This window comes from Pyrus communis, chromosome 6 (assembly GCF_041283825.1).
Source record: "Pyrus communis isolate YQ-2024b chromosome 6, ASM4128382v1, whole genome shotgun sequence".
In the NCBI taxonomy this organism is placed as follows: Eukaryota; Viridiplantae; Streptophyta; class Magnoliopsida; order Rosales; family Rosaceae; genus Pyrus; species Pyrus communis.
In genome coordinates, this window is record NC_142570.1 from 14,681,702 (window position 1) to 14,697,055 (window position 15,354).

Here is a 15,354-nt window from a genome sequence, read left to right on the forward strand (position 1 = left end):
AACAATTGAAAAGCAAATTAAAATAAATATGGAAACGAAACAAGGGAAGAAAGAACTTTGAAAGTCTCCAATGGATGCAGATTTCTTGCTGCACAAGATGGTGTTTCTCCTATGGAAGCCACGGCACTCCTTCTTCTCCTTAAGAATTGCGGCACAAAGGTCTATTTCTGAATGGATGGTGTGTGGGTTGAATGAATGAATGATTTGAATGATTAATGGATGCCTTGGGTGTCTCAGGGGGTGCGTCACAATAATAGGCATATATATATAGCACGGCCAAAAACCCTAGGAGTCAGAATTAGGGTTAAACCTAGCTAATATAAGTGTTTAGGGCCCCTAGGTTGCGGCAAGGGTTTGGGAATTAAGTCCTAGCCTAATTAATCTCAGATATAGACTTATACAATCCAAATCCAAGAGAAAAAAGGCCAAATAAAATCAGAATCCAATCAGAAGAAGGTTTAAGAATTTTGGTCCAAAATTGGGCCTTCTAGAAACTAAGTGTCTTATGGCTGATTTTGGGTGTTCTAGAAGGCATAAAAGGGGGAGAGGTGCGGCACCCTTTTAGGGTCAGATAGGGCTTCTAGAAATTAGGTTTTTAGGTCCACTTGCAGCTAGGATTAAGGTGGAACAAGATTAGGTTAGGATAAGATAGGATAAGGTTTGGATAAGATAAGGTTGGATAAGGTTTTGGATAATGGTTCCTCTTTTCTTGCACTTTCCTTATCTTCTTTATCATGAACTTTCCTTTTCTGATTTGTAGCATGTTCCTAGCCTCTTTTGACTCCAAATTCGTCCATCACCTTGCTCGATATACAAGCTATCCATAATAAGCCCAAAACTGCTCTAAAAGGCTCAAAATTGCCTTTTCTTGCCTTGTTTGTCATTAGGACCTACAAACAAACGAAAATAGCTCAAAACACTATAATAAGTAGTGATTAGCTCACTAAATGTAAGGAAATAACATAACTAAGTAGCATAAATATGCTCCTATCAAACATTTGATATGAATGAAGAGTGTGTGGTAGCATTCAACAAACTTAAGGAGTTGTTATCCACGGCTCTTGTGATCATGCCACCAGATTGGAGTTTACCTTTTGAGTTAATGTGTGATGCTTCAGATTATGTTGTAGGTGCAGTTCTAGGACAACGTGTCAACAAAGTGCCACATGTCATCTATTATGCATCACGAACACTTAATGATGCACAGTTGAATTATTCAATGATGCGAGATTTATACGCACACAAATTAAACCCTCTTTTCGTCAAATTGTAGTATATGTATAAGTAGGGATCGTTCTGGACCGGGGATTAGGAGGGATTGTTAATCACTTGGATTTGACTCAAAAACGTAAAATAACAATATGAAACACTATACTAGACTCAAAGAATGCAAAACTAAACTTTAAAACACTAAGACAAACCAAAAGACTCAAACATCACCCAAAACACTCAAAACTGCCTTAAAATCACTTTCTGGGCAGTTTTGAGCACTTTGGTGAATTTGGACGAAATTGGGAAATAAAATGAATCAAAACACTTAAAAGCACAAACTAAATTGATTTCTAACTAAATTGGACATTAAAGTAAAGGGGGATTTAGATTTATACGAAAATTGAAATAACAAACAAGTTAATAAACTAAACAGATTGTAAAACGAATTTGATGGAATGGAATGAATGGATGATATAATGGCTAAGGGGTTCATCTCCATACATGTTATACTTGCATAATAAAATGATTTCCAATTGCATTTCAATAAACCATGAAACTCAACACCCCGGGTTAACCGTGATGCACTAATTAACCTTCAAATCTTCCTAACGTTATTGAATTGGATGGGTTAGCGCATACAACAATTCAAAACATTCCCCACAAGTCCTCAACATGAATGCATAGAAGAGATACAAGCAAGAATCATTACGCTCTATGAAAATTATAAGTGTTGACGAGGCATTCGTTACTATGGATTGCATGAAACTTATGCCAAGAATTCATTTAACGCGATTGTTTATAAGCAACCTCCACTACTTGTGAATATAAGTTCATAACGATTAGGTGAAACTCACTTATATTCTAGCGTCATATTCATGCATGAGAATTAAGTGTGCACTCTCAATGAACATACATAAATAAGTTATCAATCAAACAGTTAAACGAATTGAATCCACAACTTATGAAACGCAATTATTTTGCTTCTTACTATTTTATTTTATTTTTATTTTATGCATTATTGTGTTTTATGACATTGGGGACAATGTCCAGTTTAAGTTTGGGGGTAAGGATTGAAAAAATGACCAAATTGAAAATTTTTGTCCCTTTGACTAAGAATTGGTTTCATTTGTTTCCTTGTTGTTGTTTTTTTTTTGTTTTCTTAATTAGTTTTGTTGACTCCGAAAAAATAAAAAATAAAAAATAAAAAGAGTGAAAATTCTAAAAATGAAAAAGTCAAAAATAGTCTTATTTTCTTTATTGTTTTGAATTAGATTTTTGTTAGTTTCCTGACCCAATGATATAACTGGATTGAATTTGGTGATCAAGAACTTAGTAAGCATGTATTGTGTGAAATTCCTTATTCTCTTGTTAGCTTTGTACATGTTTAATCATCTTTGAAAAACCAAGAGCACATAGCCTTGTTGATGTGAAACTAAAGCATGATTTAAAGCTTTATATGTGAACATAGTGACCATATACAACCTATGTGAGTTTTTGAGCCTATTGAAAGTGTGTGCATTTTTCATACACTCCTATTCTTTCATGTGTGATGAACTTATGTGACTTGCATCTCTAGAACTTGCGTAACGATCTTTTGAAATGTTTGTCATTGATTGCATGAACTTGAAAAGGATAGAGGCATTAGGTTTATCACCATGGCCCAAATAAGCATGTTTCTTAAAGAAAAATGATATCATTAGATTGCCAATTTGAGCCGTATATGTTAAGCCTTTTATTTCTTATCACCATATATGTCTGCCCTTATACCTTAAACATTTTTCCTTACCCTTTCCAAGCTAGCTAGTGAGCAGTGTGAGATTGTCTTATGAGAAATGTTTGTGAAGTACTTTGAAGGAGTTTGGCAAAAGAATAAGTGTGGGGGTATTTCATGTTTGTATTTAGTTATGTGCGAAAATTGGTTTATAAAAAAATAAAAAACTAAAAAATAAAAAATAAAAAAAGAAGAAGAAGAAGAAGAAGAAAAAAAAGAAAAATTGTATACAAAGCACATAAAAAGTTTAGGGGTGTGATTGGAGGTATTAGTAGAGTGGTTGGAGAGCTTGAGTTCTTATAAATCTCAACAAGAGAATTGCTTGCAATGTAGCTTGGAACTTGTGTTTACCTATCCTTTCATTTCTATAACCTTCTCCCTAAGCCTCATGATGCGAGATTTATACGCACACAAATTAAACCCTCTTTTTGTCAATTGTAGTAAGTATGTAAGTAGGGATGGTTCTGGACCGGGGATTAGGAGGGATTGTTAATCACTTGGATTTGACTCAAAAACGTAAAAACACAATATAAAACACTATACTAGACTCAAAGAATGCAAAACTAAACTTTAAAACACTAAGACAAACCAAAAGACTCAAAACAACACAAACATACTCAAATCTGCCTAAAAACCACTTTCTGGGCAGATTTGAGCACAAACACAAATTTGGACGAAATTAAGTTGTAACTTGACTCAAGACTCTTAAAAACACAAACTAAATGTATTTCTAACTAATCTAACACTTTAAAATAAATGGGGGATTGGTTTTGACGAATTTAAAATAACGAAACAAGTTAATAAACTAGACAGAATGTAAATATGAAATTGATGAAATGGAATGATGAGAAACTAGTTAGAGGGTTCCTTATCCACACATGAACATATGCATATAATTTGATTCCCAGTTATGACTTCAACAAACGATGAATGACAATGCTCCAAGTTAATTAGGTCCGCTTAAATTAACTTTCAGATTTCCCTAGATTCATTGGATTGAATGGAATACGCATTACAACCAAATTATTCCTAATCACAGTCCCTAACTATGGAATACGCATGATAGAGACATTCAACAAAGATCATTAAGTTCAACGGAAATTATAAACATCGACTAGGCATTCATAACTATGGAATACGCATGTTAATCCAGCCTAGGGTTTACTAAACACAATCGTGACTAGCGATTTTTACTACTCATGAATATAAGTTCATAACGATTAGGTGAAATTCCCTTATATCCTAGCATCAAGTTTAGGCATGCAAATTAAGTGTCGACCCTCAACCCACATACATAAACAAGTTCTTAATCAAAACAGAAAAGTAAACCACATCTAAAGTTCATGAATTCATAACTGGAGTAAATCAAATCATAACCAACATATGTCCATGGCTTCAAATTCGCCTCTAACTAAAAAGAAATTAGTTCCACATGTTTAACATAATTGAACAACAAGTTAAATTAAACATGAAAACAGAAACAAAAGAAGAAAGAACTCCAAAAGTTAAAGATGAAATTGATGGAATTGAATGGAATGAAGGCTAGCTAAGGGGTTCATCTCCCCACATGTTATACTTGCATAATAAAACGATTTCCAATTGCATTTCAATAAACCATGAATTCTCAACACCCCAAGTTAACCGTGATGCAGTAATTAACCTTTAAGTCTTCCTAACGTTATTGAATTGGATGGGTTAGCGCATACACAATTCAAAACATTCCCCACAAGTCCCCTACATGATTGCATAATAGAGATACAAGCAAGAATCATTACGCTCTATGAAAATTATAAGTGTTGACGAGGCATTCGTTACTATGATTGCATGAAACTTATGCCAAGAATTCGTTTAACGCGATTGTTTATAAGCAACCTCCACTACTTGTGAATATAAGTTCGTAACTATTAGGTGAAACTCACTTATATTCTAGCGTCATATTCATGCATGAAAATTAAGCGTGCACTCTCAATAAACATACATAAATAAGTTATCAATCAAACAGTTGAACAAATTGAATCCACAACTTATGAAACGCAATTAGAAGTAATCAAATCAAAATGCAAGCATAAACATATATTTCGAATCACCCCCTAGCAAAGGGGGGTTTAGTTCCTCATGACTACAAAACAAAGAGAATCAAAGAAACACCTAAACATTCCAACAACTCAAACTTGAATTGTATGAACGTTTAGGCCCTCTTCTCTTCCATTCCTCATTCGTACAAAACAAAGAGTATTGAAATTAAACATTGAAATCAAAGAAACACCTAAACATTCCAACAACTCAAACTTGAATTGTATGAACGTTTAGGCCCTCTTCTCTTCCTCTTCGTTGTAGCACAAGGTCTAAGGATAGTTTGATGGTGTGAATGGTTTGGGGAGTGGTGTTTGGATTAATAGGGAAGGCACGGCACAAGGGAAGTTGTGTGTGTTGTGTGTTGTGTTGTGAATGGAATGCACGGCAATAAGGAAATGGTTGGTGTTTGTGACTGAAATGTGTATGGAAGAGTGTGTCAATTGTGGCTGCAATGGATGCTTATTTATAGGTGAAGAAGAGGGAACATGACAGCTAGGAACTTGGTGGAAATCTGGAATGGTGATGGGAGATGCATGTGGCTGATTTATGCATGTGATTAAAGGGTGGGAGTGCATGTGCTTTGACAAAAATGAAAGGGGATGCACGGCATGGTTGATTTCTGGTGGTTGTGAGGTGGAAAGCTAGGTGGAAAGCTGGAATTTCAAAGGGGAATGCATGTGGTTGCAAGGAACTTTGTTTGTGTGCATGTGGCTGATTTAATTGAAGATGCATGTGCAATGAAGTGGAATGACAGCTAGGTTATGATGATGAGTGCATGTGAGATGAAATGAATGTGGAATGGCTGCAATGATGAAAGAATAAAGGGTGCATGTGGGTTAATTAATTAAAGGGAGTGCATGTGCAATGTTTTAAAGGATGGAATGCATGTGAATATGCTGGAAATCTGATGGTGTGCACGGCAATGGTTGGAATGTGCAAGGGAATGTGCTGAAAATGCATGTGAAAGCATGTGAATTAAAGCTAGGGTGAATGTTTTGTGAATGCATGTGGATTAAAGGTTGGAATGAACATGAAATGCACGGCAATGATGGTGTTTGGTGCTGAATGATGAAAGGGGAATATGATAAGTGAATGACATGATAAGTGAATGATATGTTAAGTGAATGATATGATAAGTGAATGATATGTTAAGTGATAAGTGATAAGTGGTGATGATAAGTGTATGATATGTGGTTATGATAAGTGATAAGTGGTGATGATAAGTAATGATATGTGGGAGTGTGGCTGAAATGAAGGAGTGGAATGTTGGAATGTTATGCACGGCTAAGGATATAGGAAAGGTTTAAATGTCCTAAAACTAAAGGGAACAAGGTTCCAACACTTTGGTCTTCAATTAGGTCTTCAATTTCGTCCAACACTTTGGCTCCAAGCATAAGCTATCCATCCTTAACCCAAAAGTGCTCCAAAAAACTCCAAAATGCATCTTTTTGCTCCTTTAGCCCTTTGGACCTACAAACACACGAAAATAGCTTAAAGTACTAAAATAACTAAAGAAACATAACGTAAATGCACGAGAACAAGCCATTTAAGTCGCATGAATATGCTCCTATCACCTCATTACAACCAATAAAAGTCCTCTTGATTTTAGTTTTGCAATTATGATTGTGGAGATGAGATCTTTACGCAAGCTTATGGTAGATCTTTGACATTTGATTCTTTGAGCGAAACACGTTAAACTAAACATATGTGTGATTGAGTGTATGTCCCGTGAGAAGGTCACTAGTTTGCATGTGGTGTTTTAAAACAAAACTTGAAATTGCATTAGCATGGCTATTACACACAATACACTTCAAGGATGATTAAAAGGTAGTTGTTAACATTTGCACAAGGAAGATGAGCTTGGATTAGCTTGTTTGATGCTAACTAAGGTTCTTGATGATTTGTTTTCTTGAATGAAATTCTATGAGGGTCACATAGTGGGGAGCTAATGTTTTTCATGTTGCTACTTTTTCATGTTTTCTTTGTTTTGCTCGAGGACTAGCAAAAGCTAAGTGTGGGGGTATTTGATAAGCTTATATTTATATATTTTTTATATCAAATTCACTTGTCTTTTCTTAGTTAGTTCCTTATATTTTTGAGTTATTTACTTTGTTTTTGTGTTTTGTAGGATTTGTCAAGTAAAGAAAAGAAAAATAACACAAGTGGAATTTTAAGTAATAAATTCATCAAAACTGCCTGTGCAAGTCAGCTGACTTTGGAAGCAAGTTGGGGACAGCTCAGAATGAATTAGAGAATGAGCCTTATATGCTTGAAAGTTACGGATGTCTTTTTTCTAGAAAAAGTTATGGCCGTTCTAACACTGAAAGGTTCCCAAGAGGCTAAGCAGTTTGTAACTGACAAGAAAGCATTGAAAGCAATAAATCCCATAAAACTAACAGCCAAAACTGATGCAGCCAAGAACAAGCCAGCTAACACCTATTCAAATATCAGAGGAAATGAAAAATTAAGTGAGAGTAATGGGCATAAAGGCTGCCCAAAGAGTTACAATTGTTTTAGCATTTCCTCTCACTTATTGTCATCACTAAATGGCTATTAGTGGGGTGAGTTATGGAGAAAAAATTGTGGCAGCAGAAAAGAAAAAAAGGGCTACAGGTTGCAGCAGCAAAGAGGGAGAAAAAGTGTGAAAAAAAGATAGAAAAAAAAGAAGGAAAGAAAGGAAAAAAGGCAAGGCTACTGCGTTGGGGAAGGAAGGAAAGGAAGGAGGAAATCTTGGCATTCTCTTATCTCGGTTTTATCTTCTCAAACTCATGTCTTTCTTTTGGTTTAATTTGAGAATTATGTGCAACTAATTTTTAGTAGTTAGGGGCTGTTTTGAAGCCCCTAATATGATTGCAAGTTTGTTATGACATTTCGTTTGAATTACTTTTATGAATGGATGAATTTTTTATGTGTTTTCTACGGATGCATACTTAGTAAGCATATCTAGGATTCTAATGCTATGAATACGTGTGTGCCTGCCCTTGTCGAATGAGGACCTACATATGTTCTAGAGTAGTACTTGTTAATTTGCGATTAACATGTGAATCAATTTCTAGGATAAGTAAGACAACGCTAGTACTTACGATGCCTTGTGATGACTCAAACTCTTTTTGTTCTTAATGATTTCTACTTGTTAAATCTATGAACACGCCATTCTAGATTGCATGCTAGGGACTAAGTTAAGTTGGAAACGCCATTCTCTTAACATACTACATAAGAAAGAGTAATAGGTTGAGTTCTAACAATGAGCCAACTTGAGCATCTTCATCCGGAAATAAAAAGAATTTGAATTAAACATAACATGTTTGTATGATCATTTGGTGGGGGATAACAATTCCCCTAACTCGTTTTTCTTAATTTGTGAACTACTTAAAAATCTGTTTTTGTCCTGTTTTTGTTTGATTTAATTTAAATAGCAAATCAACTCCAAAAATCCCAAATATTTGTGTGAGTGTAGCTCTGTGTGTCTCGTATCTGCATATAAAATTTCTTAGACTTTAGATAAGTGTAAGTCGGTCTAATAATTATTTTTCGGTGGCTGGTCAGTAGGGACAACAGTCCAGTTTTTGTGACATTTTAAGTAGTTAGATAAAACAATCTTCTGCGGGAAAGACCGTTATTTTCATATGCTACAATTGACAAATATTATTGTTAATAAGGAAAATTAATAGGACATTTGTGTGTAACTTTGTGGTGTGCTTTTAATCCTATCACTAGGCCCCATGGCATGGAATTGATCTTTGAATGGGAGGTGATACTTGAGATGATCCGGTAATGGTTTAAATTCTAGAGTGGGTGCCTGAATCATTAACAACATATTAGTATTAAACAAAATTGAAATTCGGGGAGGTGGCTTACCTGTGTGCTTTGACATGAACTCAAGAATAAACACCCCTTCAAAAGTTGTAGGACTAGAAAATTCAGCCAGATTTGGTGTTTTGAGAGTTATGACTTGTCCCGTGTCATAAAATCCAACTTCTTTGGGAATTGTTGTCTCAAGTATATCTTCTTTGATGAATTCTGGACATTCCCCAGCCACTTCTTGCTCTTGATTCTTTGGAAACGTTTCGAAGATGCCGTTCTCATCCTCTTCTTCGTTGGATTGCATGATCTTGCAAGGAATAAGGACATTTGGTGGAACCGGGTCAAGATGAAATTAATTTGGGCTTACCTTTGTTGTAGTGGACGGCATATGTGGCTGCGGCAAGGGTGGTTCTTCCCTTGCTGTGGCCTTATTATCTTCCTCTTCATCGAGCAGCAGCTGTTCATCCATCTTTTGGCTTGGTTTGGACGTCTTGGGTTCATCTCCAACCTTCATGCCACTTTCTAAGGTGATAGCTTCAGCAATTTCAACAGTTGAGTCGGATAGTTCACTTTGTTCTTGCATTTGCCCCATGAATGCCGCGATTTGTCCCATTTGATTCTTTAATTCGCTCATCACTTGGGCTTGATTTTGTAATTTCTTGGTTTGATTTTGTACTTCCTGTGCCAAAGAAGTTAGTATTCGAAGAATTTTATCATAATCCAATGACGAACCTGAATTTGGTTGGTATTGTTGTGGGGGAGGCTGTGGTGGCTGCATAGGCATTGTATAAAACTCCTCATATGGCTACCAATATTCTCCTTGTTGAGCCTCCCTGGCTTGGTTTTGTGAGCCCTGCACCAAAGAAATTAATTCATCAAGAATTTGATCATAATCTATTGACGAACCTGAGTTTGGTTGGGCATATTGTATATGAGGTTGTGGTGGCTACATAGGCGTTGAATATAACTCCTCATATGGCTGCCAATATACTTCGTGTTGAACTTGTTGAGATTCCCACCACATGGAGTTTGAATGATCACTCCAATCTCTTTGTGGACATTGATTTGCTTGATATTCTTGCCTATAAGAACCACCAAATGTAGGGACACTTTGCATTGTCGACCCTTCAGCATACTGTGACAACTAAGAAGTAAGATTCGCTATTTGAGCTTGAAGATTAGCAATTGCCATGTCTTGCTTCTCTAGTACCTGAAATCAAAGAAATAAAACTAAATCAAATATCAAAAGAAAAAAAAAACAAACAAACAGAGGAATTAGCAATTTTAGTAATCCCCGGCAACGCCGCCAAAATTTGATTTGAAATATTCTAACACTCAAATTAAAACCCTATGATTGTAGTATGTGAAAGTGGGGATCGTTTTAGGCCGGGGATTAGAAGGGATGCTAATCTACTCTAAACTGACTTAAAAACACAAAACTAAACTTAAAAACACAAAACTAGACTCTAACAACTCAAAACAAACTAAAAAGACTCAAAACAACACAAAATAATCAAATAGACTTAAACTAGACACTAAAGGATGATTTGGACGAAAATTACTTTTCACTTGACTCAAAACACTTAAAAACACAAGTTTGGACAAATTCTAACTAAAAGACACAACCAATTAAAGAGGGATTGGATTTTGGACGAAATTAAGGTAAAAATAAACAGATTTAAAGACTTAAATAACTTTGGATGAAATTAGGGAAAAATATGGGTGATAAGCTAGCTAGAGGGTCCTTCTCCACACATGACACACTTGCATACAAATTGATTTCCAGTTACTTTTCCAATAAACCATGAACCTCAACACCCCAGATTAACCATGAACAGCACTAATTAACCTTCAGATTTTCCTTAAGTCATTGAATTGGATGGAATACGCATCGGCAACCAAATTATTCTTCAATAGTTCCCTACATGAACAACATAATAGAGATACAATCAAAGATCATTAAGTTTTGTGAAAATCATAAGCATTGACAAGGCATTCGTAACTATGAACAGCATGATACTCCTGCTAGGAATTTACTTAACACGATTGTGACTAGCAACCTCCATTACTTATGAATATAAGTTCATAACGATTAGGTGAAACTCCCTTATATTCTAGCATCAAATTCATGCATGCAAACTAAGTGAGCCCTTTTAATCAACACACAAGAATAAGTTATTAATCAAACAATTAAGTAAATTGTATTCACAATTTATGAAATCACAACTAAAAGTAATCAATTCATATTGCAAATATAATCATGGTTTTAAAGTTTCCTCTAGCTAAAACAAGTTTAGCTCCTCATATTCGCAAAATAAAGATAATTAAACTTAAACATTAAAAACAAAGGTAGAATACACCTAGAAACACTCTAGGTGGCTCCTCCTTCCTTCCTTGCTACGCACAATGGGGATTTGTGTGAATTTAGGCTCTTGAGGTGTGGTGGATGGTGTGGTGTGAAATTGTGGTAGAGGGTGGTGGTTTATGAGTGTTGCGGCATCATGTATTTATAGGGTGAAGGGAAGGCACGAAATTGGGCTGAAAATGAGAGGAATTAGGACTCCAAATCACCAAAGAACAAGGACACTTTCAATCAGATTCCAAGGAGGACAGGGAATGGTCCTTGTGGCAGATTCTAGAACTTCTAGAAGGGTTACATGTAGCATAAGCTTAGCACACGAAAATAGGGTTTTTAGAACATGATATTTAGGTGATTTAATGTGAAAAGGAGTCCTCTTTGAAGCTGGAATTAAGGTAGGAAAATATTAGGATAGGATAAGATAAAATAAGGTTGGATAAGGTTTGGATAAGATAAGGTAATTTGGATAATATTCCTTCTTTGTAGCTGATTCCTTATCTTCCAAGTCTTGAATTTAATTCTTCCAAATGTTAATCACATTCCTAGCCTCTCTTGATCTTCAAATTCGTCCATCCACCTTACTCCATATGCAAGCTATCCATTCCATGCCCAAAAATGCTCCAAATGGCTCCAAAATGCGCTTTCTTGCCAACTTTGTCATGTAAACCTACAAACACACGAAAATAGCTTAAAACACTATAATAAATACAAACTAACTTACTAAATGCAAAGAAACAAGCTAACAAAGTCGCATAAATATGCTTCTATCAATATATTACAATCATAGGGTTTTAATTTGAGTGTTAGAATATTTCACATCAAATTTGTAGAACAAAAGAAATTCCCTCAATGTCATGCTCCACTATACTTTAAGAACAAGGGTATGGATATTCCTATTCTAGGCTAGGTAAGGATAATGTGGTTAACAAAGAAAATAGGCTAAATAAGGCTTAAGGGGGCTAATCCTACAATACATATGCAAAGGAGTAAGGCTTTTTGGCTCTGGGCTTAAACTAAACAACTTCATCTTGTTATTTGTTATGCTAATCAATTTCATGCTTTGAATGAAATAGGTATGAGTTCTAGTATTTGGAACTATAGTGCTGAAACGCATTCTAAGTAGCAACCAAGCAAAGAATAATGAGATCATGCAATGACTTTAAAAAACAAAAATCCACAACTTAATATCTCTCCAATCAAAGTTTAGGCTCAAGTCTCTCAGGGTTGTAGCGTTAGTTTGAGTTTCTTCCTTCAAGCATGTTACAAAAACTGATTTTTTCTTTTTGTGATTACAAGTGAATTCGTTAATGACAACTACAACCAAGCATAAACCAAAGAGCATATCAAGCTTCCATCCATGTTTGTAACTTTCTTTTACAGTCATGCAATTAAAAACCAAATCCTCATCATTGTGTTGGAAGGTATCCTAAGACACAACACACAAAAACAAAAACGACTCTAAAAAAGAACTCTTTTTGGGTTTTTCAAACACTTTTTTCGATTTTTTTTTTCAAATTTTCGGATTTTCTATTATATCACACAAAAACACTTCAAAACACACTAAAAACACTTAAAAACATTGAGTAACAACTTGAAGTGATAGGTGATAAAATCCCATGAAAATCATGCAAAAACAGCTTGTTTACTCCCCCCCCCCCCCCAACACTTAAACCAAACATTGTCCTCAATGTTTTAAGCATAGACTCATAAACAAACAAACAAACAAATAACACAACTAACAAACATGACAAGCATGGCAAAGTAAAAGCAATAAAGAGTAGGGTTTAAGAATGCAAATATGGTTTTGGAGCTAGAATTCCATCATCTCCTCGTTTGAAGACATGGGTTGCCTCCCAAGAAGCGCTTGCTTTAACGTCTTCCAGCCGGACGATACCTCATTTTAATCTTCAATAGGGCTCATAGCATGGAGGGGGTATGTCTTCCACGGCATGCTCCTTGAAATTCTCGTAGCAGGGCTTCAAACGGTGTCCATTCACTTTAAATTCATGTCCCGTCTTCAAACTTTGAATTTGGACTGCACCATAAGGGAAGACAGTAGTAATAACAAAAGGACCAATCCATTTAGAATGTAACTTACCCAGAAACAAACAAAGGCGATAATTGAAAAGTAAAATTTTCTGCCCTCAAGAGAACGTCTTGCTACGAATCATCTTGTCATGGAAAGCCTTTATTTTCTCTTTGTAAATGCGAGCGTTCTCATAAGCCTCATTCCTTATCTCCTCAAGCTCATTCAATTGAAGCTTCCTATGATTTCCAACAGCATCTATGTCCATATTGAACGTCTTGACAGCCCAATGTGCTTTGTGCTCCAATTCAATGGGAAGATGGCATGGTTTCCCATAGATAAGCCGAAATGGGGAAATTCCAATTGGTGTTTTGTGTACGGTATGATATGCCCACAATGCATCATTCAAACGCAAACTCCAATCCTTTCGAGTTGGCCCAACGGTCTTCTCCAAAATCTGCTTGATTTCTGATGTGAAAATTAACTTGACACACTCAAATTAAAACCCTATGATTGTAGTATATGAAAGTAGGGATCGTTTTAGGCCGGGGATTATAAGGGATGCTAATCTACTCAAATTAGACTCTAAAACACTAAACTAGACTTAAAAATAGAAAACTATACTTATATGACTCAAAACAAACTAAAAAGACTCAAAACAGCACAAAATAATCAAATAGACTCAAACTAGACACTAAAGGATGATTTGGACGAAAATTACTTTTAACTTGACTCAAAACACTTAAAAACACAAGTTTGGACAAATTCTAACTAAAAGACACAACCAAGTAAAGAGGGATTGGATTTTGGACGAAATTAAGGTAAAGACAAGCAGATTAAAGACTCTTAAACAACTTGGACGAAATTGGGGGAAAATATGGGTGATAAGCTAGCTAGAGGGTCCTTCTCCACACATGACACACTTGCATACAAATTGATTTCCAGTTGCTTTTCCAATCAACCATGAACCTCAACACCCCAGATTAACAGTGAATAACACTAATTAACCCTCAGATTTTCCTTATGTCATTGAATTGGATGGAATACGCATCGACAACCAAATTATTCTTCAATAGTTCCTTACATGAACAGCATAATAGAGATACAATCAAAGATCATTAAGCTTTTTGAAAATCATAAGCATTGACAAGGCATTTGTAACTATGAACAACATGATAGTCCTACTAGGAATTTACTTAACACGATCATGACTAGCAACCTCCACTACTTATAAATATAAGTTCATAACGATTAGGTGTTACTCCCTTATATTTTAGCATCAAATTCATGCATGCAAACTAAACGGGCCCTCTTAATCAACACACAAGAAGAAGTTCTTAATCAAACAGTTAAGTAAATTGTATTCATGATTTAAGAAATCACAACTGAAAGTAATCAATTCATATTGCAAATATAATCATGGTTTCAAACTCTCCTCTAGCTAAAACAAGTTTAGCTCCTCATGTTCGCAAAACAAAGATAATTAAGCTTAAACATTAAAAACAAAGATAGAATACACCTAGAAACACTCCAGGTGGCTCCTCCTTCCTTCCTTGCTGCCCACAATGGGGATTTGTGTGAATTTAGGCTCTTGAGGTGTGGTGGATGGTGTGGTGTGAAATTGTGGTAGAGGGTGGTGGTTTTTGAGTGTTGTGGCATCATGTATTTATAGGGTGAAGGGAAGGCACAAATTTGGGCTGAAAAGGAGAGGAATTAGGACTCCAAATCACCAAAGAACAAGGATACTTTCAATCAGATTCCAAGGAGGACAAGAAATGGTCCTTGTGGCAAATTCTAGAACTTCTAGAAGAGTTACATGTGGCATAAACTTAATGCACGAAAATAGGGCTTCTAGAACTTGATATTTAGGTGATTTAATGTGAAAATGAGTCCTCTTTGAAGTTGGAATTAAGGTAGGAAAAGACTAGGATAGGATAAGATAAGATAAAGTTGGATAAGGTTTGGATAAGATAAGGAAATTTTGATAAGGTTCCTTATTTCTTTCTCCAGATTTGTAGCCTTTCCTAGCCCTTCTTAACTTCAATTTCGTCCATCCTCTTTGCTCCATGGTTAAGCTATCCAATCCATGCCCAAAACTGCTCCATT

The 15,354-nt window shown here is 35.6% G+C and overlaps 1 pseudogene; it reads right to left on the reverse strand.

Moving 5' to 3' along the window:
- Positions 1-9,215: 9,215 nt before the first annotated feature.
- On the reverse strand, positions 9,216-10,058 carry LOC148696336 (uncharacterized; annotated as a pseudogene).
- Between the last annotated feature and the right edge of the window lie 5,296 nt (positions 10,059-15,354).